Source organism: Pan paniscus, chromosome 17 (genome assembly GCF_029289425.2).
Source record: "Pan paniscus chromosome 17, NHGRI_mPanPan1-v2.0_pri, whole genome shotgun sequence".
NCBI lineage: Eukaryota > Metazoa > Chordata > Mammalia > Primates > Hominidae > Pan > Pan paniscus.
The window spans coordinates 77,198,994-77,224,578 of record NC_073266.2 but is presented as its reverse complement, the minus strand read 5'-3'; the positions used below and the strand labels follow the sequence as shown (position 1 = coordinate 77,224,578).

The window sequence follows — 25,585 nt, the reverse complement described above, 5'->3', positions numbered from 1 at the left end:
TGTAGAGACAGGGTTTCGCCATGTTGGCCAGGCTGGTCTTGAACTCCTGGCCTCAGGTGATCTGCTTGCCTTGGCCTCCCAAAGTGTAGGAAAGGAGATTTAATGAGAAGGCATGAGAGGATCTGAGTGGACTCCTGACAATTACTCAGCATCTCCACCACCCCCACTGCTTTGTGAGTCCATTTCCAGAAACCCTCAGTGTTTCAGAAGCCTATTTTCAGGCCATAAAATATAGGTAAATTATAATCAGCAGAGACCACATTAAGGTCAATGAAAAAGGGTGCTCTAGGCTGAAGACAACTGGCCCTGGGAGTTCTGGTGGTCCAGCTGCTACCCTGCTGTCCTAGGGAAGGAGAGGTTTGAGGTCTTGGCATAGCTGGGGCCATGTCTTGGTGGTCACTGATGTAGGTGGTGAGGTGGGAGCTCATGTGTACTGACTGGGATGCTCCAGCAGGGACACCCCAGCTTGCAGCCCTTGGCCATCTGGCTTTGTTTACTCAGGCAGCATCTCCAGGTCCTGCCTCTTCAGTGAATCCTTCCTTGGCTTTCTTTCTTTCCTTTCTTTTTCCTTTCTTTCCTCTCTTTTTTTGAGATGGAATCTCACTCTGTCGCCCAGGCTGGAGTACAGTGATGCAATCTTGGCTCACAGCAATCTCCACCTCCTGGGTTCAAGCAATTCTCCTGCCTCAGCCTCCTGAGTAGCTGGGATTACAGGCGTGCGCCACCACTCCTGGCTAATTTTTTTGTATTTTTAGTGGAAATGCAGTTTTGCCATGTTGGCCAGGCTGGTCTCAAACTCCTGACCTCAGGTGATCCGCCTGCCTCAGCCTCCCACAGTGCTGGGATTACAGGCATGAGCCACCCCACCTGGCCAACTGTCTTTTTAAAAAAGGAAAACTTGCCACTGTTCAGCCTTTTAAATGTATGACTTGTGTGATCTTAGGAGTTGTGTTCATTTGCTAGCACAGATTGACCCACTATTGGATTTTCCTAACACGTTTGACATATGCTCCTGTGTGTGTCATTGAGGTGATGTCTGCGTTTGTCTTGTGAAGCTCAGAGCACTAGGAGCATATCAAAATCCTTATGCCTTGAACAGGTGAGAGTTTCACTCACACTCTTTAGGGTTCTAATATTCAGGGGTTTGGATCCCAAAAGAAACTGCCTTCATGATGAGGGGAAAGCACTTTTATTCTTCGAGGAAAGTATATGAAAATATATATCACTTTTTCTACCATCCCAGCTGACCTACCCAAGGGAATGGAGATTGTTAGGTTTGGAAAAAAGAAGACAGAGGGATTATTTGATAATTTCTTTACAAAGGAAAGCTCCACTCTGTAGTTCCTACAGGGAAGGGGGGGCACAAGAAGAAAGAACTCTGTTTTGGACATTTTCTTTTTAAGACTTTATTTACCTTGTTTATGATCCTGGCAATATTTACTCTGCGTGTTTCACATCATAGCAATGTGCAAGTTAGAACTGAGGGTCATCCAAAGACGATCAAAGGGTTGGAGTTTACTTTTCCTAATCTTTCTACGCATATGCTAAGATATCCTTAGACCTACCACTTACAGAAATGGGTTTATTCTACAATTGCTTTTTTTCAGTTAATAGCTAAGGAATACTTACTCCTGGTTAAATAGGGTGCTAAGCCATTTTACAGCATGGTATTTAACAGCATGGCATTTCACAGCATGGCATTTAATTGTATGGAGGCATCATAATTCATCTGTTCACTGGAGAGTTCTCTAAGGAAATGTAGTAGACGCTAAAGGGTGGGGGGGGTCTCTTTCAGTATAGTCAGATTTTAAACTTGATATACTTGAAATTAGCATCTTAAGTTTTATCAAAATGAATCAGAAGATCTAATATAACCAGATAGCACGTGGTTCTGGAACTTGGGAGACATGGTCTCTTTTTTTAGATGGTGTCTTGCTCTGTCGCCAGGCTGGAGTGCAGTGGCATGATCTCAGCTCACTGCAACCTCCTCCGCCTCCTGGGTTCAAGCAATTCTCCTGCCTCAGCCTCCCCAGTAGCTGGGACTACAGGTGCATGCCACCACTCTCAGCTAATATTTGTATTTTTAGTAGAGACAGGGTTTCACCATGTTGGCCAGGATGGTCTCGATTTCTAGACCTCATGATCTGCCCACCTTGGCCTCCCAAAGTGCTGGGATTACAGGCGTGAGCCAACGCGCCCGGTCTGGGAGACATGGTTTTTAATGGCCTACCCTCTCCCTACCTTCCACTGCAGGGTCCTCCAGAAACCCTCTGGCTCTCTCCGAACCTCAGAGGAGGGGATGGGGCTTTGCTTGAGTTCCTTCCAGGTCTGACCGTCTGACAGGGACCACTCCCACCTTCACAGAGAGCAGAGTAAACAGAAGCGCATTTAGTTTACAGCCCAGGGGATTTGCTTAACACAAGGGTGATCATCTCGACTGTGGGAGACTCTGCAGTACTTATCTCTAATCAGCCTTACAAACATGATAGCCATCTTTGCACTGTGGATTTAATCTCTTGAATGGCTTTAATGGTTTCTTCCTCAATTATTAAAAAGGAAAAAGTCTTTTTAGTCCCCAGGTCTATGCTTTAAAGTGGGCTGCTATCTGCTGCAAGCTCATGCTGGGTAAGTGCAGGAGCCCATCAAAGTGTTAAGGGCCCTGGCTGGCCACTGGCTGGCTCGCATTTCACTGCTTGCTTTGAAGATGTGCTGTGCCATAGGATAGCAGAACACAGGGTGAAGTATCAGCTTCCTCACTTCATGGAGAGCTGTAGTCCCACGGCACCCGCTCCCTTCCTAAAAAGGAGAAATTGAGTTGCCTTTGGGCAGACTCCTGCTAATAAAGTGGGAAGAAAAGGGGACATCAGATCAGCTTTCTCATAAAATTTCTTACACATCTTTTATCTTAACATACTGGACTTAGTATGTTTCTTATATTTACTAAGGTTTCTATTAGACTTATTTTTCAACACTTGTCTCCTTCTGAATGTATTTATTTTATGGACCAAAGAGCCTCTGCTCAGTGTATCTAAGGGCCCTCGTAAAGACTTCATGTGCAAATTTGCCGGCTGTGGCCTTGCTGCCATTTTCATCGTTCTGCTGCTCCGGGTTCTGGTTCCATATTTGGCTCTGTTTAAAGATTCCGAGGGAAATGGTGACACAAGACAGCTATGCAACTTAGCTATATATGTTTAAAAAGATACCAAACAGCTTTCCTTTTTTTTTTTTTTTTCTCAGCCAAATTACCTTCCTAACAGGATGAGGCTTCTCTTGAATAACCCAGATAATTATCAGGTTTTTGTATTTATTAACATCCTTTCCATATTTAGGCAGTCTCAGCTTAATAAAAAGGTATCTCACTTGAGTTTAGCATGAGATCAACAGGCCGCTGGTTTGAAGTTTGATTCCTTCTTTCTCCTGCTTGCAAGTTAATCTTTCTAATTTGCATTTTAACCTACGCTCCTTTGGAAGGAATGTAGTTAAGGCTGGGTTTGTAACCTGATGGATGAAAGGGAATCTCCACTGCAGCTGTTGTTTTTTCATTTTTGTTTGTTTGTTTGTTTTGTTTTTTCTTTTTTTTTTTTTTTTTTTTGAGATGGAGTCTCGCTCTGTCTCCCAGGCTGGAGTGCAGTGGCAGCAATCTCGGCTCACTGCAACCTCCGCCTCCCGGGTTCATGCCATTCTCCTGCCTCAGCCTCCCCAGTAGCTGGGACTACAGGCGCCCGCCACCACGCCCGGCTAATTTTTTGTGTTTTTAGTAGAGACAGGGTTTCACCATGTTAGCCAGCATGGTCTTGATCTCCTGACCTCGTGATCCTCCCGCCTCAGCCTCCCAAAGTGCTGGGATTACAGGCAAACCACCGCGCCTGGCCTTTAGGTGTTCTTTACATGCGTTGTCAAAGGAAAATATCTTGGGGCCCCCAAATCACTAAACTAAAGGGAAAAGTCAAACTGGAAACTGCTTAGGGCCAGCCTGCCTCCCATTCTATTCAAAGTCACCCCTCTGCTCCCTGAGATAAGTGCGTATCTGATTGGCTCCTTTGTTGTGTTTGTTTGTTTTTTGTTTTTTTTTTTTTTTGAAACAGGGTCTCACTCTGTCACCCAGGCTGGAGTGCAGGGGCGCAGTCTCTGCTCACTGCAATCTCTGCCCCCTGAGCTCAAGTGACTCTCCTGCTTCAGTCTCCCGAGTAGCTGGGATTACAGGCATGCGCCACCATGCCCAGCTGATTTTTGTATTTTTAGTAGAGACGGGGTTTCACCATGTTGTCCGAGTTGGTCTCGTCCTGACCTCAGGTGATTTACCTGCCTCGGCCTCCCAAAGTGCTGGGATTACAGGCATGAACAACTGTGCCCGGCCTTGATTGCCTCCTTTGGAATGTAACCATGTCTCTTACCTACCTACAACCTGGAAGCTCCGTCCCCGCCTCAAGTTGTCCCGCCTTTCTAGACTGAACCAATGTTCATCTTACATATGTCGGTTGATGTCTCATGTCTCCCTAAAACCAAAGTGCACTCTGGCCACCTTAGGCACATGTAGTCAGGACCTCCTGAGGCTGTGTCACGGACGCGCATCCTCAACCTTAGCAAAATAAACTTTCTAAATTAACTGAGACCTGTCTTAGATTTGGGGGACCCACAGCATTATCATCATTAAAAGATTCAAGTTTATTTTGAGGGTGAAAAGCTGAATGTTTGTCTCTCAGAATGTAGCTTATAATTATGAACATTTTTCAGATATGCCAATGGAGAGTCATATGCTCATACGAAAATTCTGCTATGTTTGTTTCATCTGTCCCTCTTACTCCCTGCTAAAGTATTATAAAGCAAATCCCAGACATGTCTCTTACCACTACATATGTCAGCATTCATCTCTAAAATGTAGGGTGTTCATATGTTACCAGAATTGTCATTATCACACAGAAAAACAACTCAATATAAATATTAAACATTTTTTTCCTTGGATAAAATAGATTTGTTTTGTGGAGTAATTTCTCTTAAGTCATTAATGGATGGTACTTCCATTATCACTAGTGAGTGATATTTAAATTTTAACAGATGTGTTAATTCTGGGCAAGTTTCTAGAATAGAAATACTGTCCTGTCCACTAGAATGGTGAGTTGTGGCACTGTTTGTGGTAGAGCAGATCACTGTATGGGGCAGCCACCTGAACTGCTTTGGATTCAGAAACACTTAAATAAAAATTACTTCACCTCAAAGGCAGTTCATGCATTTGACTCCAAAGATAATACTGTAGTATGAACATGGTGTATTCTTATCAGATGAAAATTTAGCTTCTAAAGGGAAGCTAACATTTTATTTATTTTTATATGTATATTTGTATTTTACTTTTATGTTTAGAGCCCTTTTAAACCCAAATGAACAGGCCTTTACTTTGACTATTTTTTTTTGTAGCTAAATTGGATTCATCAACACTCGATACATTAGCTTCTCTAATATAAAAATGTGGGCCTGGTGCAGTGGTTCACGCCTGTAACCTCAGCACTTTGGGAGATCAAAGTGGGTGGATCACTTGAGGTCAGGAATTTGAGACCAGCCTGGCCAACATGGCAAAACCCCGTCTCTATTAAAAGTTCAAAAATTAGCTGAGTGTGGTGGTGGGCACCTGTAATCCCTGTTATTCAGGAGGCTGAGGCAGGAGAATCGCTTGAACCTGGGAGGCAGAGGTTGCATTGAGCGGAGATCACACCACTGCACTCCAGCCTGGGCAACAGAGTGAGACTCCATCTCAAAATACATATAAATATAATTTTTTAAATACAAAAGGCAACGAATATTCTGAAGGGAAAGGTATCTAGTCATAGTCTGTCTGTTCTTAATATTCTGATATCTAGTCTTCATGGACATTTTCAACATTTTACCTATTCAGAGTCAAATCAATGATTTACTCAGCATTTTTAATGTCTTAAATGTTTAGTTTAAAATATTATTTAAATTGCAGCAGTTAGAATCAAACAATCCCACAGCCGGGAAGACTTTGTGCACTCAACACCCCCCTGGTCCTTCTGTCCTCACCACAGCAACTGCTTTCTAACTTTCTGGCTTATTCTTTTGGTTTTTGCCTCCATCGCTGTAAGAAACTTATGTTTTAACTTTTTCAGTTTTTGAGTCCTCCCCCCTCCTTCTGTGGTAGGAGAAAATTCAGCTATCAACTGTTGCACACACTTATAAGCATTGTACATGCTTACGACCACCGCATCCGCTTACAACCATCGCACACGCTTACTTCCCATCTTTGCATCTCCCGGTATGGTTGTGTTGCTGTTTGGGATAAGTCAGTTTTCAGTGTTGATGTAATGACTGTGGAAATGCTGTTGACTTTAAGCCCGGTTGTGTATACTAGGATTGCTTTTCCTTTCTTTTACTGTATCTTACCTTTCCTGTAGTTAAGAACTTAATTTTTTTGTACATATATAATCAAAAGCCATCCCCACTCACTCCCTTTTGTATGAAGTTTCTCTCAATGTATTCAAACTCATTAGATGTTCTGTCATTTCAACCTTACATTTGGCCCAGAGCATTGAGGCCTGCACTAATCCAGTTGGTTTCTCACCTTCACTCTGTCATCCTGGGGAATTTTTTTTTTTTAAAGAGATAATCTTTTAAAAAGACTCAACTCCTGAGTTCAAGTGATCCTCCTGCCTCCTGAGTATCCTGGAAAATTTATCTTTCTCTGTGTTGAATTCTGGGTTTCCTGGATCTCACATTTTTCCTCTTTCCTGATTTATTCCTTTATTTTGGTGGCGTGTATAGACTAGTTCTTTCCTGAGAAAGGATCTTGGGAAATGTATCTTTTGATCCTCAGCAATTCACATATCCAGTTGCCTACTTGATCTTTGCTTGGATGTCTCCAAGAAATTTCAAAGACGACAGGTCCAAGTAGAGATGGTGATTTCTACCCCCGACCAGCCCCCACTCACAGCACAGTCTGCAGCTCTAGCTTGTGGTCTGAATGCCTGGAGAGTTGCTCCAGATACAAATTCAGAAGCAATTTTATATTATTCCATTTCACATTTCCTTTGCATCAAATCTTTTATCAAATGTATCCAGTTTGGGACTTTTTGGGCTATCTCTCTCCACGACATCATCCTGGTCCAGGCCACTGTCATCTTTGGCCTGGAATATTGCAACTGTTCTTTGCTTCCTGTCTTAACTTCTTGCAATCTATTCCCATGTAGCAGAAGGTATGATCCTGAACCTTAAAATACCCAGGCTTAAAATCCTTCTATGGCATCTCATCACTCTGGAAACAAAATCCATACTCCTTACCCTGGGCTGTGAGGCCCAGCCCCTGTCTTCCTCTCCACCTTCATCCTACACTGTCCTCCCTCAGTTGAGCTCAGTCGTTTCATTTCTTTAAGACTCTTTCCTGTCTCAGGCTATTACCTGTTCTATTCCCTGTACCTGGATAAAAGGTCTTCCCCCTACTTAAATCCTAATTCTGGTTCCTAATCTTTCTGAATTTAATTATGATGTCACATCCTCAGTAAGAGGTCTCCCAAACTCCACCACTGACACTTCCCTCCATCCCTATCTGTGGTTGTCCATTTCAGGTTTTTGTCTTTGTTGTAGTACTTAAAATTGCTTGTACTTTATTTCTTATGTCTTTTCCTGACTAGATGTCAGAGCAGGGGCTGATCTGTCTCATTTTTGTATGCCCCGTGTCTAGTACGGTTCCTGATGTTGCAGAATACATATTTGTGAAAGAATGAATACATATTACTGTATGGTAAGACTGTCCTCTGAAATAGAGGCATGTTTATTTGATTTAATTTATACTTAGTTTTATTCCATATGTAAGGCAGTTATATATAAGAAGATAGCATAAATTGAAAGAGAAAAGGAAAAAAGATAAACAGGGCAGGAGACATATGAAATAGAGCTGGCATTGAGGCTAAGAGCCTACAACATAAAGAGCCATAGACTTGCCATGGGTGGGCACTTGCTGCTCAGCTTTCTAGCATCCGATGAGAAAGTTATCCAAGTCCATGTGGCGAAAACAACAGTGCCCAAGAGAACAAAGACTGTTCCTTATTAAGACCAAAGAGAAGCTTTTTCCAAGCATTGCTGCAAAAAGAACAGTATATAACATGATAAAGATCATTCCTATAATAGACATGGTGAACTTGCTAGGAATTGTTCCTCTGGTGACCTTCAAGTATAGACCACTGCTGTCCTAAGTACAGTTTGGTCAAAGCTAATTTACGGGGGCTATAAGATGACGTCTGGGCTATCTGTGCTGGATTATAGTTCTTGCTGTTTATGCCACTGTTTGCTTCTGGAGATGGCCTATGTAGGTGGGGTGGGGGGTGTAGTTTTTGGCTTTTATTAACTGTAGCTTCCTTTATTTGTCCTAACCAAATACTGATTTTTAACACTGCATCATTTACTTTTGCTTGCCTCTGTTGAACATCTTAGAGACCTTGCCTCTTTTCTTCCAGACATTACTGTTAGATTCCTTCTATCCCATCACTAGGTCTGATGTATACCTCCTCTAGCAGCACCCTCTAGTGTAAAAGGGACTAGACTCTCAGAAAGTATTTTGAGAACGTCTTCCTAATTTTTGTATTTGATAACTGTTTCTAAACCCTGGGCCAACCTTCTCTGCTCTCTGATGCATGTTTTCCTCATCTCCTGAATGTTGTGGGGGTTTTCCTTTAACTCAGTAATGCTTGTATGTTCACAATCACTGGGGATTATCAAAAGAATGGAGTTGAGAGATGGAGGAAGCTTATCTTCCTTGGCTTTGTAGAAAAGTCTTTTAACACGGGAGCTGTCCACTTAGAGGGAAGCTGCTCAGAGGAGCAGAAAATTTCATTTTAATTCAGTAGTCCCGTGTGTGGGGGAGAGAGATGTAAAGTTGCTGTAGGTTTTAGTTATTGTTGCTTGGTTTTCCCCATATAGTGCTCAGTCTGCAACCAATTATTGACCATATCAATCATACCAATCATACCAATATTATAGATGATTATAGAACTATTTAGTACCATGGTTGGTACACAATGCAGAAATTCCTGCCGAATCAGTTTTTGTGCTACAAATTGGGCATAATGCACATTACTAGAGAACACCATTGGCAGTGAGGCTTCTGTCACTGGGCACTAGAACTGCTCATAGGAACAAAAGCTGCTAGTGACACTTTGGGCAGCTGACTAGGTTACTTTCTTCAATACTGTTCTCCAAGCTCCAACTTATCTTAACTTTGGGTGTTGTATTATCCATCCTGTTTCAATGTTGTGCCTTATGAAAAGCCATGGGCGATAAAGATAAGGATGTTTACAGGAGAGTGCCAGTGATAGTCTTGGTGGAAACAGAAGAAGAAAAGACTTTTGAGCAAAACCTGGATATGATTAAATGCTGGATTTGCCCAGGAATTGTTTAGGTTTTACAGCTAAATGTTATTGTTATTTATTAAATTCCTGTAGAAAATAACTTCTATTGTAAATCTGAAATTTTATAGACCCTAAACCCCTTTTCCCTTTGAGAGCAGTTATATTTTATAAAAGTTGTGGATTACACAAGATTTCTTAGAAATGCAAATATTGTGTAATAGCAGAAGAGATCATGCTTGCTAAATTTTCCTGGATCCTGTCAAACAAACACTTAATAACTTATATTAATTTTGGTTGTGCTCAAATATGTTCTTATTGACCTTGTTTATTTTTCACATTTTTAAAAATTATACTTTAAGTTCTGGGATACATGTGCAGGACATGCAGGTTTGTTACATAGGTATATACGTGCCATGGTGGTTTGCTGCATCCATCAACCTGTCATCTACATTAGGTATTTTTCCTAATGCTGTCCCTCTTCTAGCCCCCTACCCGCCGACAGGCCCCAGTATGTGATGTTTCCCTCCCTGTATCCATGTGTTCTCATTGTTCAACTCCCACTTATAAGTGAGAACATGCTGCGTTTGGTTTTCTGTTCCTGTGTTAGTTTGCTGAGAATGGTTTCCAGCTTCATGTCCCCACAAAGGACGTGAACTCATCCTTTTTTATGGGTGTGTAGTATTCCATGTTGTATATGTGCCACATTTTTCTTTATCCAGTCTGTCATTGATGGGCATTTGGGTTGGTTCCAAGTCTTTGCTATTGTGAATACTGCTGCAATAAACATACATGTGCATGTGTCTTTATAGTAGAATGATTTATAATCCTTTGGGTATATAACAAGTTCTGAAATTGAGGCAGCAATTAATAGCCTACCAACAAAAAAAAGAGCCTGGGACCAGACGGATTCATAGCTGAATTCTACCAGAGGTACAAAGAGGAGCTGGTACCATTCCTTCTGAAACTGTTCCAAACAATAGAAAAAGAGGGACTCCCCTCTAACTCATTTCATGAGGCCAGCATCATCCTGATCCCAAAACCTGGCAGAGACACAACAAAAAAAAGAAAATTTAAGGCCAGTATCCCTGATGAACATTGATGTGAAAATCCTCAATAAAATACTGGCAAAACAAATCCGGCAGCACATCCAAAAGCTTATCTACCACGATGAAGTTGGCTTCATCCCTGGGATGCAAGGCTGGTTCAACATACGCAAATCAATCAACGTAATCCATCACATGAACAGAACCAATGACAAAAACCACATTATTATCTCAATAGATGCAGAAAAGGCCTTCAATAAAATTCAACACTGCGTCATGTTAAAAAACTCTCCATAAACTAGGTATTGATGGAATGTATGTCAAAATAATAAGAGCTATTTATGACCTTGTTTTTAATAACAATGATTGTAAGAAGTATGTGCCGAGCACTTACTATGTTCCAGGCACTGTGTTAAGCAATGTGTATTTTCTTTAATCTTCTTGACTATCTCAAACCATTTTTGTTTATTTTTTGAGATGGAGTCTCACTCTGTCACCCAGGCTGGAGTGCAGTGGTGGGATCTTGGCTCACTACAACCTCCATATCCTGGGTTCAAGCAATTCTCCTGTCTCAGCCTCCCAAGTAGCTGGTATTACAGGTGTCTGCCACCACACCCAGCTAATTTTTGTATTTTTAGTAGAGACAGGGTTTTGCCCTGTTGGCCAGGCTGTTCTCAAACTCCTGACCTCAAGTCATTCACCCACCTTGACCTCCCAAAGAGCTGGGATTACAGGCATGAGCCACCACACCTGGCCTCAACAAACTATTTTTAATCCTCATGTTCCAGAAGAGATGATTAAGGCTTAGGTTTGTCAAGCAGCTTTCTCACAGTCACATAACTTACCAGCGGTAGAGCCATGTTGGAGTCATGTTTCCAGCTGACTTTTGATTATTTCTTAGTCTTAAATTTTTTTTTTATTTCCATAGGTTTTTGGGGAACAGGTGGTACTTGGTTACATGAGTAAGTTCTTTAGCGGTGATTTGTGAGATCTTAGTGCACCCGTCACCCGAGCAATATACACTGAAACCAATTTGTAGTCTTTTATCCCTCACTCCTTCCCACCCTTCCCCCCACCGCAGTCCCCAAAGTCTTATGCCTTTGCATCCTCATAGTTTAGTTCCCACTTATAAAATACAGTTTTATTCTTGTATCCTTCATCTGTTGCAGCATAACAAACCACTGCAACACTTAGTAGCTTAAAACAATTATTCTCTTGCTCACAATTCTATGGGCTTGCCATTTGGGCAAGGCTCGTTAGAGAAGGTTTGGCTTGGTTCCAGATGATGCAGGCTGCAGTGGTTCAGCTGGCACTGGAGGAGCTGAGAGGGCCTCACTCATGTGTCTGAGGTCTGGGTGCTGGATGCCAGCAGAAATGCTTCAGTTCTCCTCCAGCTGACCTCTCCACTTGGTCCCTCATCAATCAGTAGTCTAGGCAGGGCATCTGTTTATGGTGTATAAGCATTCCAAGTGCAGAGACAGAAGCAGTCTGAGGCAGCTTTTGAGTCCCAAATTACTGAAAACTGGAACTAGCACAGGCTGCTTTCATTGCATAATATTGATCAAAGCACGTGACAGGGCCAGCCAGTCTAGATTTGGGACAGCGGCAGCTTGTGCCCAGGAATGGGAGGATTATTGCTTACTGCAGGCAAGTTACCATCTACCACTGTCATCTGCACTGGTGGTCTCTACCCACCACCCCATGGATCATGATCCTCCTTCATGTGACCTCTTTCTGTCCTGGCTTCTGGTCTCATGATACTATGATTTTCCAAACAGCTACTCCAGCCACATTTTTATTATATTTTATTCCCTTTTCATAATAGTTTAGAGCCTGTGGCCCCAAGTTCTACTCTGATTGTACCTATGTTAATGCACATAGAATTCTATGTGAATGGACAGTCGCCACGTCCATGGCTGAAGTCCTTGATCCTTTCTTCTGTTCTGTTGAGGGTTTTGCAGGCTCTGCCTTAGCTGAATTTGTCATCTGTATGTTATCTGCAAACCAGCGTCCTGCCAACTTTCTTGTTATTGCCATTAGAGCCAGCGTTTTTCTAGCTCATTAAACCTGCTCTCTAGGAGTAAATACTGACTACCCCCCCCCTTTTTTTTTTTAACCTTCCCACCATCCTTTTATCTAATCTGACACATAAAGCAACCTTTGAGAATGCCTTTCCCCTTCCCTTCACTGCTTGTATTCAGGCTTGTATCACCTCATCCCTCACTCAACACAGTTGTTCCAAGTGACCACCCTCCTGCCTTATCTCTTCCTACTGAGCTCTGTTCATCCCACAGCTGCTGGTCTTTGGAAGTGCCATTAAGGAAACCTATGTCCTATCACTTTTCTTGCTGAAGACTGTCTCCTCCCTGTCAGTGACTGAAGAAGAAGTCAGTTACTTCTTTTTCTTACTTTTTTTTTTTTTTTTTCTGAGACAAGGTCTCACTCTGTTGCCCAGGCTGGAATGCAATGGTACAATCATGGCTCACTGCAGCCTCGACCTCCTGGGGTCAAGCAGTCTTCCCACTTTAGCCTCCCAGGCAGCTGGGACTATAGACACCTCCATACCTGGCTAATTTTTGTCTTTTTTGTAGAGATGGGGTTTTGCCCTATTGCCCAGGCTGGTCTCACACCCCTGAGCTCAAGTGATCTGCCAGTCTTGGCCTCCCAAATTGCTGGGATTATGGGTATGAGCCACCACACCCAGCCATCACTGGTCACTTCTTATTGTAGGGTACTCAAATGGCTTTCCTAGCATTCAGGACCTGTCAGCAGCTACTGCCTCCCTTTCCCCAAACCCAGTGATACTTAAGTCTCCCTTAATATGATCATTAAAGTATATTCAACTGTCCTTTGCCGAGCTTTGCTTGAGGCCAAGTTGTGGCATAGCTTTGAACGTCAATCATGGGTTTAGATTTTGATGAACTTCTAAAATGCCTTGTACGATGGAGTGATAGGATTGAAAATTATTATTTTTTTGAGACAGTTTCACTCTTTTTGCCCATGCTGGAGTGCAGCGGTGTGATCTAGGCTCACTGAAACCTCTGCCTCCCGGGCTCAAGTGATTCTCCTGGCTCAGCCACCCAAGTAGCTGGGATTACAGGTGCTAGCCACCACACCCATCTAATTTTTGTATTTTTGGCAGAGACGGCATTTCACCATGTTGGCCAGGCTGGTCTCAAACTCCTGACCTCAGGTGATCCTCCTGCCTCGGCCTCCCAAAGTTCTGGGATTACAGGTGTGAGCCACCATACCTGGCTGGGTTGAAAATTATTTAGGATAATGGAGTCCTTGGTGTAAGATATAGAATCACTTGCTAAGGAAGAGATAGACCGGTCCACTTTGAAACTTTCATATGGAGGTGGTTACATGGCAGGAGTTGTATAAGCAATGGGCCGTCCTATTACTGGGCACACGCATGCATGATCATGAGACAAATCCTCATTATGAAAGAAGCTGGTCATGTTTCCAGGCTCACACGCCTTCCCTTAGGAACATCCTGTTGATCCTAAGCCCACGCCTCTTCTCAGACATTTGCCATCCCACTTTCTTATTCCTTCTCCCACCTTGAAGAGGAATGAATTAGTTAACCATTTATATATTGACTTTTCTTCCCCAAATCATTCCTGCAAGAGTGTCCATTTCTTTAGTTTGTGGGATAAAAAAATTGTAATGAAAACCACAAGTTTTTATTATAATTTTTCACTTTTATTATAATTTTCACTCAAAAGTTTTACTTCTGAGTTTTGCCACTTATGTAATAAGGCACATGCTTCTCTTCCACCCTTCCCCCACCCTCTCCTGCTTTCTGAAACACAGACATGCTATGGGAACTAAAATAGAAGCACATGTTGAAGATGGAAAGGCAAGAAGCAGAGGTCCATGATTGCATCAGCCCTGTGCTGTTTACACGAGAAAAACATCTATCTGAAGTCACTGTTACTTCGTAGCAGCCAAATATTCAGACAAATGTAGCATCAGTAATCATCATGGATGCAATTTTTTTTGAGTGCCTATTCTGTGCTGCTACACACTGTGCTGGGTACATTTACACAACAACCCCATGGCGTTAGTAATTATTTCCCATGGAAATGCAAGCCAGATGTAGTTAATCTATCCTAGGTCCTGCAGCTGAAAGGTGGGCCTGACCCCATGTTCAGGTACTTCTCATTGTACCACCCTAACTCCAGTGCCCCTCCGGAAGTTTGGGGAGAGATGTGAGGGAACCTGAAGTCATCTCCAGCACTTCATGATGTCCAGGTTGAGAGCACAAGGGCACCGCGGGTGTTCCTCCAGTCTAAGCCTGGAGACCTGGGCTTGAAAGCAGCTTTCTTGCAGCCACAGGGACAGCCTGGAGCCACGTAGGTGCACATGGGCCCTGAGGAGCGATGTCCATGTGTTCCCCAATAGTGACTCTCTTGACTCCAACTTTCCTCTCAGCCACAGATATTCCCTGTTCCTCACCTTCTAGTGCTGTGGTCACAGCCAGGATGTCCTATTGATTCAAGGAGGAAGCCAAGGAGCTGTTGGTCAGAACCCTCTTTCCAGGGAAAGGAAAACGAGATGGCTGGTGGGAGTAGGTTAGACACAGGCAGTATCAGCCTGTAGCGGGGCATAGCTAGCATGGAGCCTTGTTATTCAGGAATATTGTCCAAGTCTTTTAATGTTTATAAACAATATCTGTGAGGGGTTATGGGAGCTAGAGGGGAAGGCTGGCGGAGGATACTGGTGATACCATATTGGAAAATAAGTGTAGCTAAAAAGGCAATACTTCATCTTTATAAGTGACTTATGTTGGCCGGGCAAGGTGGCTTATGTCTGTAATCCCAGCACTTTGGGAGGCCGAGGTGGGTGGATCACTTGAGGGTCACAGAAGTTCAAGACCAGCCTGGCCAACATAGTAAAACCCTCTCTCTACTAAAAATACAAAAATTAGCCAGGTGTGGTGGCGTGTGTCTGTAATCCCAGTAATCCCAGCTACTCCGGAGGCTGAGGTGGGAGAATTGCTTGAATCTGGGAGGTGGAGGTTGCAGTGAGCCGAGATCACATCACTGCACTCCAGCCTGGGTGACAGAGCAAGACTCCATATCACAAAAAAAAAAAAAAAAAAGACTTACGGAAAACCATCATCCAGCACAATGCCTGGACATATCACACTTACAAAGTGCCCGGTAAACTAACTTTGCACAGAGGCAGCCTTAGCCATGTGAGAAATCCATGTCTAGAAATTTATCCTAGGGAAATTAAGGATGTGCAAAGAGGCATCATTTGAGGCTGCTTAATCTCACTTTTGTTTTTAATATAAACTGAACAAAACCTAAATGTGCAATGATAAGAGTACAATTTTGGGTCTGTCCATAGAATGGAAGCTATTTCAATGAATATTTTTCTGAGATGAAAATATGCTTATGATATATTATGTGAACAAAGCAGGTTACATATGAAATATATATTCATTTTTATAAAGCATGTATATATGTAACACCTAATTATTATTATTATTATTATTATTATTATTATTATTTTGAGATGGAGTCTCGCTTTGTCGCCCAGGCTGGAGTGCAGTGGTGTGAACTCAGCTCACTGCAACCTCTGCCTCCCGGGTAACAGGAATTCTCTGCTTCAGCCTCCAGAGTAGCTGGGATCACAGGCACCCACCACTGTGCCCGGTTAATTTTTGTATTTTTAGTAGAGACTGGGTTTCACCATCTTGGCCAGGCTGATCTTGAACTCCTGACCTTGTGATCCACCTGCCTCAGCCTCCCAAAGTGTTGGGATTACAGACGTGAGCCACCATGTCCGGCCAATTTTTTAAAATTATACTTTAAGTTCTGGGATACATGTGCAGAATGTGCAGGTTTTTTACATAGGTATACACGTGTCATGGTGGTTTGCTGCACCCATCAACCTGTCATCTACATTTATGTATTTCTCCTAATGCTATCCCTCCCCTAGCTCCCCACCCCTCGATAGGTCCCGGTGTGTGATGTTCCTCTCCCTGTGTCCATCGTAACACCTAAATTTTTATCCAGTTTTACAGAAATATTCAGTGACTCCATGAGTCAAAGTTTCTGTCTTCTGGTAGTGGGGTTCTTGCAGGTGAACAGGGAAAATTACCGTTTCTTGTGCTGCATATTCTCTGCCACTCTACACCCACTCCCCATTCTTTCCTGTCCTGCTTTGTGTCCTGAGTTCTGTAGGCTGACTCTGTGGAATGAATTGAGTGCCATCTGGCTTTCTGTTGGGTACAGCCAGTGACACACCCAGCAGCTGATCAGGGGATGAGGGGAGAGAGGCTGGTGTATTTCCTCCTCAACTTTCTCCAGAGCAGTGGGTTGGTATTGGCTGCGTGCTTCTAGGAAGGGCCACAGTCATTGTCAGTGTCCCTCATGACTTTAGCCTCACATCTCATTGCCTTCCTGCACCGGCTCTTTCCCCTTACCCCTTCAGGTGATGGGGTAGCAGCTTCCTGCTGTTGCCAGCCCCTCAGTGCTTCATGTCCTGGGTTGGCATTCTTACCCCTGTGCACACCTTTGTAAACAGCTCCATCACAAAACCTTCCTCCTTGGCCCTGGAGAAATACATCTGCAGTTTCTAATTTTTCTGCAGTGTACAATCCTTATGAAATAGAAAAATGTACCCTGTAACTTTATTTATTTATTTTTTAATGTTTTTGAGTCAGGGTCTCCCTGTGTCACCAGGCTGGATTGCAATGGCACAGTCATGGCTCACGGCAGCCTTGAACTCCTGGGCTTAAATGATCCTCCCACCCCAGCTTCCTGGGTAGCTGGGACTATAGACGTATGCCACCAGGCCTAGCTATTTTTTTTTGTAGGGACAGGGTTTCACTATGTTGCCCAGGCTGGTCTCAAACTCCTGGCCTCAAGCAATCCTCCCACCTTGGGCTCCCAAAGCACTGGGATTATGGGCATCAACCACTGAGCCTGGCCTCTTGTAACTTTATTTATTTATTTTTTGAGACAGAGTCTTGCTCTGTTGCCCAGGCTGGAGTACAGTGGCACGATCTTTGCTCACTGCAACCTCCGCCTCCCAGGTTCAAGCGATTTTCCTGCCTCAGCCTCCTGGAAAGCTGGGACTACAGGCACGCACCACCACACCGAGCTAGTTTTTGTGTTTTTAGTAGAGATGGGGTTTCACCATGTTAGCCAGGATGGTCTTGATCCCCTGACCTCATGATCCATCCACCTCGGCCTCCCAAAGTTCTGGGATTACAGGCATGAGCCACCGCGCCCAGTCTCCTTGTAACTTTAAAAATGTGCCTTGTGTACATTCACAATGTTGTTCCCTGCCCCCACCCCCCCACCTCAAAAAAAAAGTGTCTTGTAGCTTTGCTGAAACTTTCATGGTAGCAGCAAACCCTCTCCATATGGTTGATACAGCAGTTTCCACAGGCCCTGAGTGATGCCTTTTGTCCTGGGTGATCGCAGTTGCTGGCTTATGCTGCCAGCCTGTATCCTTATGTAGAATGTCATTTGCTCCTGGTTTGCACAAAAATGGAACTTTCACCGACAAGCCATTAAAGTGTCAGTGCTTTTGCCAGCTGTGACAGGATTGGAGTCTGATATGGTTTGGCTGTGTCTCCACCCAAATCTCATCTTGAATTGCAACTCCCACAATTCCCATGTGCCATGAGAGGAATCTGGTGGGAGGTAATTGAATCATAGGGGTGGGTTTTTCCCGTGCCGTTCTCATGATAATGAATAAGTCTCACGAGATCTGATGGTTTTAAAAACAGGAGCTTGCTATCACAAACTCTCTTTGCCTGCTGCCATCTATGTAAGACGTGACTTGTTCCTCCTCGCCTTTTGCCGTGATTATGAAGCCTCCCCAGCCATGTGGAACTGTAAGTCCATTAAACCTCTTTCTTTTGTAAATCGCCGAGTCTCGGGTATGTCTTTATCAGCAGCATGAAAACGGACTGATATAGAATCTGTCCGTGGGTAGACTGAATCATTCACTCCCTGTTCCCAGAGTTGTCCACAACAGTGTTTTGTATATGATATATTCTATACATGTGTGTGAACTGAAAAATTAACTTGGCCCACACAGTGTTCCTGCTTGGTTAAAGCCAAGTTTCTCAGCTGACAGTAATAGCTGCAAAGCAAACACAGACGCACTAGACCCACTTGCTCTGCTCTTGGTGAGCAGTGTGCTTTTTAGTGGGAAATGCTTACTCAGGAATAGCGTGGCCTGGGGTACATCCATCACCTCGGAGCTGTAAACAGTGCTGCTGTTGAGTGCAGTGCTTCCTGATGTTAGAGGCTTTTACTTTGCTTTCAGAAGAAAAGCACATTTTCCTCTTGTCCACATGCAGTGAAGTCATACCCAGTTGTTTCCGGGAGCAGTGAGATGTTGCAGTTGGATCTATAAAATATGAACAGCCAGACAAATTGCTGGTTAAAATGATGTGGTATACCCCTACTTTCTGAAGAATTTTCCCGTTAAATTGCTTCATTTAGTAAACTCAACAATGATTACCCAACACTTATTTTAAATGGGATAAAAAATTCCTGTGGATTCCTTCTACCACAATTCCCAACCATCTAGCCTGGCTGTTAATCACTGGAGGCCTTTAATGCGAATGAACAGAGCTGAAGTCAATACACCTTCTGTACCATAACCAGTAAAATCAGGATAAAAATGCTGAGACAGGGAATCTTCTCTGTCACCTGAAGTTGCAGTTATTAGCTCATAAACAGACTTTTGCCTGCATCCTCTTGCGTGAGCTTTTGTCTCAGGGGGGACTCTGGTTGACAGGGAACACAGGTTTTTAGGAAGTTGTACATGCACTAAGAAGAATGCCAGCTGACGCTTGGAGCTGCCTTGGCCTTGTATCTGATTATTCCCATGCAAGCAATGAGGAAAAAATTGCACTAGGGTCCTGTTTGAAGTCAAAGCTGCCTTTTGCTACCAGACTTACACAAGAAAATGCAGCTCCTAAGAGGGGAGGGCGGTGAAGATGGATCCTCCTCTGCCTGTTGATCAGTCTTTCACTTTACTTCTCCCTCAGCTCACCTCTTCAGTATTGTCCTGATTTGCCTGAGACAGTGCCAGCATTTGCCTATTTTATAATTGTGATTATTAATAGTGCCCATGAATGAGACAGTCGCATGAATTGGATCTCTTCTAGCCATCCCTACTGCCACTCAGCTTATCTCTTGCCCTGAATAATGCCCTCTGGTCTCAGCCTCTGAATTGTCTTCCTTCTGACTCTCATGTTGCTGAAAGTCATCTTCCTGAGACAGATCGGTAGAGGGTCAGCAGTTCCTCAGTAGAATGAGGTGCTTAATGGTAGCAGCCTGGTTTAAAGGGCTAGGAGTGGACATGACTAAAGGGTTTATGTTGAAGCTACTTAATGTGTATGTGTAGTAGGCCCTTTGTTTATATTTAGGGCTGAATGTTTATTGTGGGTGTCTTGCAGTAGGTGGGGTCATGCTCAGGATTCTCACAGCATGTCTCTCCTCTGTTTATGCCCCTTCTCTCCCATAGCAATCTCTTCTGTTCCCATTTACTTTATCCTCAGTTGCCACATACATATGGACTGTCCTTTCTCTCTGATGTCAGTCACCTGCTGCCCTTCTCTCTTTGGAGGCCTTTGCTGTGGTCTGAGTGTGTCTCCCCAAAACTTATATGTTGAAACCTAACCTCTAAGGTGATGGGATTAGGTGGGGTCTGTGGGAGGTGATTAGGTCATCAGGGTGGAGCCCTCATGAATGGGATTTGTGCCCTTATAAAAGCCCCTATAGGGCTGCCTTGTCCTTCCGTGTGAAGATATAACGAGAACTCAGCAGCCCACAACCTGGCAGAGGGTCCTCACCAGAACCCAATCATGCTGGCATCCTAATCGCAGACTTCTCAGTCTTCAAAACTGTGAGAAATCAACTTCTGTTCCTTATAAGTTACCCAGTTCATGGTATGTTGTTAGTGCAGCCTGAACATGCTGTGCAGGCTCCATGAACAATACATTCGAAGCAGAACTTATTTCTCCTGCTGTTGTTCCTCCTCCACCTTCGTGTTTTCGATCTTAGTTAGTGACTTCACCAACTTCCCAGCCTCCCAAACTGGAATCTTGGGAGTTATCTGCTTCTTCCCTGCCTTTTCATAATGTAATTGATTACCAAATCCCATCACTTCTGCCTCATGACAGTCTCATGAATTGGAACTCCTGTACATCCCTACTGCCACTCAGCTTATCTCTTGCCCTGAATAATGCCCTCTGGTCTCAGCCTCTGAATTGTCTTCCTTCTGACTCTCATGTTGCTGAAAGTCATCTTCCTGAGACAGTCCCCCAAACGTACCCAGCTCTGCTTGACTCTGCTTACAGAGACATCCTCCTGGCTTGGTCTACCCGCTGACATCAATCCATAACTACATCTCTTCCATCCTCCCTGCTCTCAAGGCCCAGCCTCACAGAACTCTGCAGCATCAGTGAAGAATTTGTCATCCAAATCAGGATGATTTTAAAAATGAAAGGGGCACTCTTCATAATCACATTGATAAAATAGGCAAACACTGGCACTGTCTCAGGCAAATCAGGACATATGTTGACTTGATGTTCTCTCTTCTGTTGGAATGTCCTTCCAGCTATTCCAGGAAGTTCACACCCTCATTACTAAAGCTCAGATATTACCTGCTTTGTGCATTTTTCACAACCACTCTAAAGAAAAACCACTAGTTACCTCCTCTCTGACTGGCATTGCTTTTATGAAAGCTTGCGCACAATCTACTTCCCATTAGGATCATCTTCTCTCAGCAATTGCTCCATGATAGTAAGAAAAGTATCTTATCCTTCTTCCTATCCCTAGCACCAAGCCTGGTGCCTAGCACATGGGAAATATTCAGTAAATCTTTGTTAAAGTAATTTGTTGAATTGTATTTCACTTTTTTTAAAAAAATGAAGCACATTGAACTTGGAGTCATTCTCTAGGTTTTGTTTTGCTATTGTGAGCCTTTGTGATAGAACCTTATATATGTTAATTTTTTTGAGACAGGGTCTTGATGTTTTGCCCAGGTCGGGCTTGAACTCATCCTCCTGCCTCTCAAGCAGCTGGGACTACAGGTGTACACCAAGAAACTTATGTTTGCACAGGATTTTAGAATGTATAAAGCACCTTTCTATGTATTACCTGGATGAATTACCTATAAACTCGCTTTAGAGCATTTGCATCTATTCTGCCTGCCAGCATGCCCTCCTCTCCACCTGGCTAACTCCTGCCTGCACTTTATGACTGGGCTTAGCTCTCATGGTCTCCCTGAACCTGCTGTTAGACTATGGCCTCCTTCAATGCATTCCTGTGGCTTCTACATCATGCAGTAATCACATTTTGTAATTATACATTTGGATGACTATTTGTGTAATTTCCCCCCTCTAGGCTATTATTGCAGTGAGGAAGGAACCTGTCTGTTCTGGTCACCTTCCTACCATGGTGCTGGCATTGAGGTGGGAAAAAATATTTAGGAAATGACAAAGTGTAACTGGTCTCTATTTGTAGAGTACAAATAATGTAATCCACCTTGTAATATACATTGTAAGTTTGCAGATTGATGTACTTGCTGAAATATGTGTGTAATCTCCAAATCAGTACAGAACTTTCATGGTCATTCAAGGACACATCCAGAGCTGTGAAAAATGAGTGTCCCACTATGCACGTTCCCAGCTGAGGTCACAGAATGGGACTATCTTCTGGTGTCAGCTGTCATACAGTAAACAAGTACCCTTCTGCGGTCTGTGCAGCTCTGTCTTGTGTTTTTGTTGTTGGTGGTGATTTCACTGTTTTAAAATGGCCCCCAAGAGCAGTGCTGACATGTCTAGTGCTCCTAAATGCAAGAAGGCTGTGATGTGCCTTGTGAGAAAGTGCATATGCCAGATAAGCTCTGTTAAAGCATGAGTTACAATGCTGCTGGTTGTAACTTCAACATGGATCAATCAGTGATTTTTTTTTTTTTTTTTAAGACTGAGTCTCACTCTGTTGCCCCAGCTAGAGTACAGTGGTGCCATCTCAGCTCACTGCAACTTCTACCTCCTGGATTCAAGCGACTCTCCTGCCTCAGCCTCCCAAGTAGTGGAGATTACAGGTGCGCAGCATTGTGCCCCGCTAATTTTTGTATTTTAGTAGAGACAGGGTTTCACCATGTTGGCCAGACTGGTCTTGAACTCCTGGCCTCAAGTCATCCTCCTGCCTCGGGCTCCCAAAGTGCTTGGATTACAGGCATGAACCACCATGCCGGGCCAGCAGAATCTATTAAATAAGGTGTCTTTAAACAGAAATATACATAAAACAAGGTTATATATTGATTGGTTGAGAATATTGTGGCCAGAGGCTTATGGGAACCTCACGCTGTGTTTCCCCAATGACTCAGTATTTGCCAACTCAGTTTTTGAGGTTACCTTCTAGAATAAAACTACCTGAGTAACGAGGATTGACTTGTTCTCACCCCATTTCATTAACTATGGAAGTTAAAGTTCCAAGAATTAAACGTCTGGCATCAGAACAGTCAGCTAATGAATATAAGACTCAAAACTCATTTGTTCCACAAATATTTATTGAACCCCTATTCTGACTCAGGCACTGTGTATATTTGGCCCTCTGGATTCTTAACCCCCAGACCAAATGCATGTGAACAGTGTCCCAGCTTCTTCAGTGAGTTATTGTAAATAAATAAGCTCAGTTGCACAAATTACCAAACTCCTTTTGTGCTAGACCAAAAATATTTACTGTGTTGTTGGTCTCCAGTCTGCAGATCCATAGAGACGCCTCTCAGATGGCTGAGATGTTTTCTTAAGTTGCAAAATTTTCCAGATGAATTCCACAATGGAAGTATGTTAGCTTAGCTCTATATTGTTGGACTATCTCCAGGGAAAATGCGTTGGCCAAGGGGAGAAAAAAATACATATTTTAAAAAACAAAAACAAAAACAAAACACCTCCCAGTCCATGATCATTGAGTAGTCATGGGAAGAAATAGTTTACAAAGATGTATTTATTTATACATTTTCCCTTTGTCCCACAGTCTGCCAGGTATTGGTATGTCTGGACAAAAAAAGGGACATTTGTAAATATGTGGTTGACCTTTTGGCCACAGAATTATAGTTATTCCAATGAGAGAAGAGTTCTTGCTGATTGCTTCCGTGAATCACATTTTCTAAGTATTTCAGAAAGTATTTTTGAATTACTTTATATCATATTTGAAAAAAAAATGTGTTGGGCTTTTGTTTGAGGCAGAAAATGGGAACAGGCTGTTTGACTTAGGTGGGCAGTACTGTCTATAAATCCCTCTATCAGGGAAGCAGTAAAAAGCACACATACAGATGTCAAAGCTGAGAACTTGGGCAGTATTTATAGTGTGGTCCAAGTAGTTTGTTTACAACAAATGCTTAAACTTAGGCTCAAAAAGGCTTTGCTCTCTATGCAAACATACCCAGAATATCACAAGGGGGAATATTCTGAAAAGAGCAACTAAAGTTGGTGTTTAGGAACTGGAATACCGTACACCGAGAATGAAGTATGAAACTCTTTTGCCTTGCTAAGCAAGACCGATCAGTGTAAAACGGGAAGATTGGGATGTTATAAGGAATCAGCCTCTATTTAAAGGGCATTTAAATCTTAACACTTTTACATGTTGGACTAAATGACCATTTGCTTACTTATTTTTATATTTTCTGTGTTTGTGAAAAGGTTCGTGTTTCCAGATAGGGCTGTAGCTACTGTGTATGATGCTTTATTTTTCAACTGGGAAAAGATATCCCTTCCTTTAGGCTGATAGAGGGAGTGCAGGCTGGATTTCGGCCCCTTTCGGCACTCTCAGCCGGGTGCCCACGTACAGGGCAAAACTATGCAATTGTATGCAGGGGTCCTGAGCCCTGGCGAGGCCACTGAAATGTGTCTGGAGAACTACACATGAGCTCCAACAAACTCACGCATTGTCTGTGACCCGGCTTTAGGGACACAGCTAGACAGAGAAAAGGAAAGCATTGCATAGCGAGGTCCTAGGGATAAAGGGAATCAGTGACACAATCTTAGAAGTGGGAGGGGGGACCTCTGAGCTCTGCTTTGTCCACTCCTTCAATTTACAGATGAGCAAACGGGGGTCCAGGAAGCTTTCATCCATGTGTTTGATCACGCAGCTCATTGTTGGCAGTGGGAAAACTTTCTGCTTCAGTCGGTTCCGGATGGATTTTATTATTTCCTCTACCTATGTATGACATAGCTACGTGTCACTGGGCACTGTCATCAGGCTCAGCTCTGCTTCCCTGAGACCCAGGCTCTCTAGAAATCCTGAAATTGTGGTCAGACACATCCCTGTCATGACTCTCTTTTCTGGCTGTGCATTCGATAGCTTTGAAGATGTGATGGATTTTGTTTCGTGATGTTGTTCTTTCTTTCAGTTTGGCATGCGGTGAATTAAAATTGCTGTAAGTGCGACCAAATCACTTCTCAGAGCTCTTAGAAATAACAGGGAGGTTTCTGCCTGCCCACCTCCCCACCTTTTCATGCCTGAGAGAATGCATAAAGCACTTCTAAGAATTAGTTGGTTGTCTGAAAACAATGTAAGATGCCTGTATTTTTGGATGTCACAGTGTCTGTATTGGCTCCTAACATTTAAAGTTGGTTCCTGTTTGAAAAAAAAAAAAAAACATGTAAATTCTTTTAATGTATTAAGAGTGTTTATGGAATATGCCTCGACTTCAGTGTGGGAGGCCCCATTTCCTTATACGATTTCTCCAGTAACATAATCCTCAGTACTTACATAGGACGTTTCTCCAAGGAGGTCAGAGTACTTGTAGTCATTATTTCATGACCCCCAGCAACTTACACATAATGTGTGTGGAAGTCGTGCAAAGGAACGCGTGGCATGCACGGGCTCTGCTTGCTTTTCTTTTCCATTTTCAATGTTATTTGTCGGGATGTGGTGCTGATGGAAATGGAGATTAGTTGAGCTTTTCTGATTATAGAACCCTGAGCATCACATCTCATTTCATGGAACATGATGATTTATATACAATAAAGATAATATCTGGTAACGGTTTTTTTTTTTTTTTTTTTTTGAGACAGAGTCTTGCTCTGTTGCCCAGACTGGAGTGCAGTGGCGCGATCTTGGCTCACTGCAACCTCCACCGCCCGGATTCAAGGGATTTTCCTGCCTCAGCCTCCCAAGTAGCTGGGACTATAGGTAC

The 25,585-nt window shown here is 43.2% G+C and overlaps 1 protein-coding gene across 4 annotated transcripts in view; it reads left to right on the top strand.

Annotated features, from left to right (window-relative positions):
* The window catches only part of CCBE1 (collagen and calcium binding EGF domains 1), a 311,854-nt gene that overhangs the window by 13,147 nt on the left and 273,122 nt on the right, over positions 1 to 25,585 (top strand). The gene's annotated exons all lie outside the window — the stretch shown is intronic.